Source organism: Schistocerca serialis, chromosome 6 (genome assembly GCF_023864345.2).
Source record: "Schistocerca serialis cubense isolate TAMUIC-IGC-003099 chromosome 6, iqSchSeri2.2, whole genome shotgun sequence".
In the NCBI taxonomy this organism is placed as follows: Eukaryota; Metazoa; Arthropoda; class Insecta; order Orthoptera; family Acrididae; genus Schistocerca; species Schistocerca serialis.
The window spans coordinates 49,490,763-49,497,362 of record NC_064643.1 but is presented as its reverse complement, the minus strand read 5'-3'; the positions used below and the strand labels follow the sequence as shown (position 1 = coordinate 49,497,362).

General features: G+C 43.4%; 1 pseudogene; it reads left to right on the top strand.

Annotated features, from left to right (window-relative positions):
• Window positions 1-6,046: 6,046 nt before the first annotated feature.
• LOC126485606 (U2 spliceosomal RNA) lies at window positions 6,047-6,221 on the top strand (annotated as a pseudogene).
• The last annotated feature ends 379 nt before the right edge of the window (window positions 6,222-6,600 follow it).

The window sequence follows — 6,600 nt, the reverse complement described above, 5'->3', positions numbered from 1 at the left end:
TTTTCTCAGAATTTCGAATATCTTGCACCATTTTACATTGTCGAAGATATTATGAACATGCCTTGTTGTTTCTTTCGTCTTGCTTCCATTATCAACCGCAACGTCAGAGTTGGCTCTCTGGTGCCTTTACCTTTCCTATAGCCAAACTAATAGTCATCCAACAGATCCTCACTTTTCTTTTCCACTCTTTTGTACATTATTCTTGTCAGAAACTTGGATGCATGAGTTGTAAGCTTATTGTGCGATAATTCTCGAATTTGACGGATCCTCCGATTTTTGGAAATCGGGTGTATGGTGTTTTTCCGAAAGTCTGAAACAATATTGCCAGTCTTATACATTCTACACACCAACGTGAATAATCATTTTGTTACCAGCTCGCCAAATGGTTTTAGAAAATTCGATGGAGTGTTATTCGCATCTTCTGCCTGATATGATAGTAAACAAAAGCTGATATTAAACAAAGGCTGAACAAAGTGGAAATGAGCGTAAGGAAAGAAATGAGAGAAGCGTTCAATTATTTTGAAAGTAAGACGTTGTAAACCGACCTGAGTAAAAACCCTAAGAGATTTTGATCGTATGGAAAATCAGTAAGTGGGTCAAAATCATCTATTCATTCTCTAAGCGACCACACCGGCACCGAAACGGAAGATAACAGAGAGAAGGCCGAAAAGTTGAATTTGGTCTTCCGAAGTTGTTTCACCGCGGAAGATCGTAACTCTGTCCCTCCTTTCAATCGTCGTACTAACATCGAAATGGCAGATATTGAGGTAACCGATCGCGGAACTGAAAAGCAATTACAATCGCTTAGAAGCGGAAAGGCTTCAGCACCAGGTGACATACCCATAAGTTTCTATAAAGATTATGCGAAAGACCTTGCTCCCCTTGTAGCAGTAATTTATCGTAGATCACCTGAGCAGCGAAAGATACCTAACGACTGGGAAAAAAACGCAGGTCTTTACGGTTTTTAAGAAAGGCCGGAACACAGATCCACAAAATTATAGACCTATATCGTTGACGTCATTCTTTGTAGAGCTATGGAACACGTTTTAAGCTCAAGAATTATGACATTTGTGGAAAATGAATATCTCCTCTACAAAAATCAACATGGATTCCGCAAACAGATATCCTGCGAAACTCGGATCGCTGTGTTCCTCCATGAGATGCACAGCGCAGTGGACAACGGAGCTCAGGCTGATGCCGTGCTCCTTGATTTTTAGTAAGGCATTTGACAACGTCCCGCATTGCCGTTTCATGAGAAAAATACGAGCTTACGGAGTATTGGAGCAGACCTGCGATTGGGTGTAAGACTTTCTTGCAGGAAGAACTCAACATGTCGCTCTTAACGGAAAAACATCGACAGATGTAAAGGTAACATCCGGAGTACCACAGGGAAGTGTGATAAAACCGTTGCTGTTTACAATACATAAATGATCTAGTAGAAAGCGTCGGATGGTCTTTAAGGATATTCGCAGGTGGTGCAGTTGTCTATACCAAAGTAGCATCGGTGGATATTGTAAGAATTTGCAGAATGACCTGCAGAGAATTGATGGATGGTTCAGGCTCTGGCACTTTTCCCTGAATGTAAATTCGTGTAACATATTGTGCATACATAGGAAAAGAATCCACTGCTGTACAGCTACACTATTGATGACAAACTGCTGGAGACAGCGTCTGCCGTAAAATATCTAGGCGTAACTATCCAGAGCGACCTTAAGTGGAATGACCACATAAAACAGATAGTGGGAAAAGCAGACACAAGACTCAGATTCATCGGAATAATCTTAAGGAAATATAAATCATCCACGAAAGAAGTGGCTTATAGGGCGCTTGTTCGCCAGATTCTTGAGTATTGTTCATCTATCTGGGTTCGCTACCAGGTAGGACTAATAGTGGACATAGAGAAGATCCATCACGGGATCGTTTAGCTGACGGGAGAGCGTTACGGAGATGGTAAGCAAAATTCACTGGCAGACGTTACAAGAGAGGCGCTGTGCATCACGGAGAAATTTACTATTGAAATTTCGGAATTACACTTTGATCACGAGGAGAAAATTCGAGAAATTAGAGCCAATACAGAGGCTTAGCGACAACCATTCTTCCCACGCATTATTCGCGAGTGGAACAGGGGTGGAGGGATCAGATAGTGGCAGCGCAAGTATTCCATATCATACTTCTTTGAGCATTTATTATTCCTGACTAGTCTCTCAAACTTCAGCCTACTCGTCGTCATTACAAACTGTGAGCTGAGTCTATATCTGGCCCTGGGTGTGCCTTACGATCCAATATCTGATTCCGAAATCTCTGTCTGACTATGATGTGATCTAACTGGTGTTTTCTTCATATCTTCCGACATTTCCCCAGTACACCTCCATCTCTTATAAATGTTGAACGAGTATTCGCTATTAGCGTATGAAATTTATTTCAGACCTCAGTTAGCCCGTCTCTTCTCTCATTCCTGCTACCTATCCGATATTCTCCAGTAACCATTTCTTGCATTCCTTCATCTGCAACCGCATTTCAATCTCGCATGTGTATTAGCTTCTTACGTCCTTTCATACTACTGAACCGGATACATCTACCGCTTTCAGTCTCCACATAATACCAAACTAGAAGCCTGTAATTTCTTCGGAAAGCCCAGCTAAAAGGCGAAACTCACAACAGCTCGCTCTCTGTCACAGTCGCAAGTTGGCTTAGTGAAAAACGTGTGAAAATAAAGAGTGAAACGCGTCAGGCTCTAGCTAGCCCACGGATTTTATTGTCATAGACAGTACTTGTTAATAAATCGAGGAAAAAAGAGAGGTTTTGGCATTTTTACAAGTATAATCCAGGTACTGATACGCAAATGTACCTAGCATGATGATTGAGGAGGTTATTATTGCCCCGTAACAGAATATATTTTCATTAACAGCACTTGATTTGCACTTGTAGATGGCTAGTGATTTTCTTCTGCGTCTTGGTGTGGCATTCAGCAGGACGGAGGCGGCAAAGCGTTTCAGAGACCAGAGTGCGGGGTGGCGTTACCCGACTCAGGTAAAGGAGTTTCCAGCAGACGGCGTGGGCCCGTGAGCCGGCAGCTCTCCCCCTGTGTCGGCCAGCCTGTGGGCTGTGATGAACGGGCGGCCCTGCTGTCAGTTGTCGCACTGGGCTTCGAATTGTCCTAAATTTGCGAGCCTTAGTGCCACTTGCAGATACAATACCCCACAGGCTGTATAGTCAGTCGCCTTTCTGTGCAATGGGTCCAGCTGCGAACTTTGATAGTATCGCGGCTGGTGAATGAGCAGCATGTTCTTGGCTTTCTAGGCCACAGTTAGATGTGTAGATAAGATCATACGAGCGGCCGTGGGCAGCTTCCGTGGATTTAGCTGCTTCCATTTTTCCACCTCCATCTCGTCAGATCTAGCATTCGAGTTCATCGACCTGCATGTGGACACAGGAAGTTTCACCTGGGTGATTGGATGTCGCTCTTAAAATCAGCCCTAATGAGGGAACTGGCGGCTTATTTCACACTGCTGGTAGCTATGACGATTTTAGATTGATTAGAGTTGCCACCATATGCGAGGGTGGGAGTCTTTCATAAAAATGGTGTAAAAAATTTTAACCCAGTCGATTCCGTAACTGGCTCGCATATCGACAAACTTGGTGGAAGAGAGAGGGAAACGTTTGCTACGAGGCCTCTCACTGGCGCCATTTCGAACATTCGGTCTGATTGGGCATTCAGTAACTTCCTGTGGGCTTTTCCTCAGAGAGCCGAGAGGAGCGTCACCTTAAGGGACGTGAAGCATGAAGATATTCTGGGATGCGATTTGAAGCAGGAAGGCACTCTCTGAAGCGACGTGAAGCTGTCAGTCTTTACGTAGAGCAGTGCAGACTCTTGGTCGGGATCAGACGAGCGGAATTTGTTCTCTGCACGGGTCGTAGCAATTTTTGCAGTGCATATCCGGCCTCCACTGGATGAGGTCGTAGGTCGTCTAGATAAGTTCTGGCTGTAAAGCGATCAGACAGGAATATGTGAATCTTAAATTAGACCAAGGAGTGTCTTGCTTGAAAACACCCTCTGGTAGTCGATGGCCTAACCACGACTAATTTCTATGGTATTCCGCACAAATATTGTTAGTAAGGTACGATCCGAACGACGCAATCATCATATTCAAAGTAGCCACATACTTAATTTACATGAATGCTCTCGCAAGTTAATTACCAGACTGTGTTCTTTCACTCACTTTCTGGCAACTGTGCAGCTCTAAGGAATTCATATTACGATTTTTGCACATCTTCCGCGTGTAAGTTAATCATACATTGATCCGACTGTGAATTGGTTTGTAATAAATTATTGTCACAGTTACCGCTGTTCCACTTCAGATTTATAGATGAACGTCTTGTTCCCACTTACTACTGTTAACCTCAGCCGCAACCACATCATTGACTCTCTACTTAGGGCCACCACTTTTCCTTCATTTTCTTTGCACACTGTCCATTACATACAAGTACTGGGGCAAAGTGGATTCTGCGCCACTTTTGATATAAAACAGATATGTTAATTAATTAAATTGATCAATTAAACAATCGTCCCCCTCTTGACCTATTTTTATTTTAACTGTTTTGGCACCCCCTGTGGGATGATTTATGACCCACGTGGATAATCCATCCTTCTAACAAACCCAACCAGCCATCCCCATTCATCATCCTCTGGCACAAGTACTTCACACGTCTCCCACTCCCCTTCGCCCAGCATGAGCGAAATTTTGACAGTTGTCAATCAAAGTGATTGATTGATTTATCTCCCTTTATTGTTCTTATAAGTGGTGAGAGGGTGGAAGATACAACCCTACAATAAATAGTACAGTATCCTACAGCCTTTCAATCTGACAAATAAAAATGATGGTAAATTCATCCCACTCTTGAAAATATACCATCAGATTGACTGATTGTTGATTATTAGTTTGCAAAAACAAGGTGAAACTCTTTATAAATATGTAACATACGATTACACAAGCACCTTCCTCCACTCGCTGCCCGTCCTCTGCAGCAACTGCGATATCGCAGAGAAACCGCTATTGGGAGCCACACAGTCTTTCGCCATGCCGACTGTGAGATCACACTGTGCACAGAGAAGCTGGTGTTGGCCATCACACAGTCCGATGACAGGACCCCTGTACACTGCTGGATGAATGGACTAACTGTCAGAGGCAACTCCCTTTATTCTCATGGTCCCAAACAAAGCATCAGGTGATGCATTCCTTTGACTGGGGAATTTCAGACATGCTGTCTCTCTCTCTCTCTCTCTCTCTCTCTCTCTCTCTCTCTCCTCTCTCTCTCTCTCTCTCTAGTGGTTGCTTCCTCCTTGTCACCCTTCTCTCCCCCCACTTGTGGACTGGTGGGAAAAGCTCAGTCAGCAGCATTGAGCTGCTGCACTGGAAGGATCTTATGACACAAAATGGGTGGTAAACTCGACCAGTATATTTTTTATTTATTTAAACATTAATTAAATTGGTGAGAAATGTTGGGTTGCGGTTCTGTTGTGAACTCACTGAACAAAGGGGAGAACTGACACAGCTGCCATATCAAAATTGACAGAAAATGCTCCACAGGACTCAACTAGATCGCTTAAAATGCTCACCACCACCTGGCTAGTTCGCTATTCAGCCACCCAGAGGGCGCTGAGAACACCACCACAGCTGCGGGCAAGTGCTGACTAGCCAGAATCTTTTTTTATAAAGTCCAATGGTCGGGCAAGATGGCTTCTGTTAGGCCACTCCTGCCACTGGCCACGACACACTGCGAGACAAGCAGCCGTGACTTGGGTCTGGGGTTCTAACTGCAGTTCCACCCCATACATAGACTCCCCAGTTTTTAAAAAGTTTCACTTTAGTCTATCGTAAATGAGGATTTCGTTGCCCTTACACCTCAAATTTATCATGCAACATATACATTCCTCCCTTTTATATAAGTTATTCTCGAAGACAGAAGAAATTGGACCATACATACGTTTTCAGGTCAGTAAACAAGTAGTTATGAAAATCTTGTAGAACAGTATGGCATAGGCTGTATTTCTTCTTAGTATTCTATTTTCAGATAGAAAAATCTGTTCTTATCAGCTTAATATCTGTGATGTCCTGCATAGCAGGACTGGAATACTGAACTTATTTTTGGCTCAACACGGAGTGCTAAGAGCGTGCTCTGCCTCTGTCACAGCTCGCTTCCACACTTCCAAACTGCCTAGAGGTAATAAAATGCCTCACCACCTACGAAGTCTCGTAGGATAGCAGCACAGGAGAATCGTGAATATCAGATTAATACTATGTATCACTTTAGAAATTCGGTAATACAGCGGATTTTATTAAGATGTGTAGGTGGGAGACTGAAATTTCGTTAAAAAATATCACTGCAACGAAAAATCACATGAGAACCACTCTGTCTTGTGAATAATACCCATGGTACTTCACCCTTGCTTCCAGTAACCCAGTGGCACGTCATTAATATGAAATTGATAGACTAATTAATTAAACTGATCACGAGAGCCCCCAGGTAAACGTTATGGACGGAAGTCTCTGCTGGCTTTCCACAGGCTAGCTACTCACTTCTTACCACACCAAAGTGGGT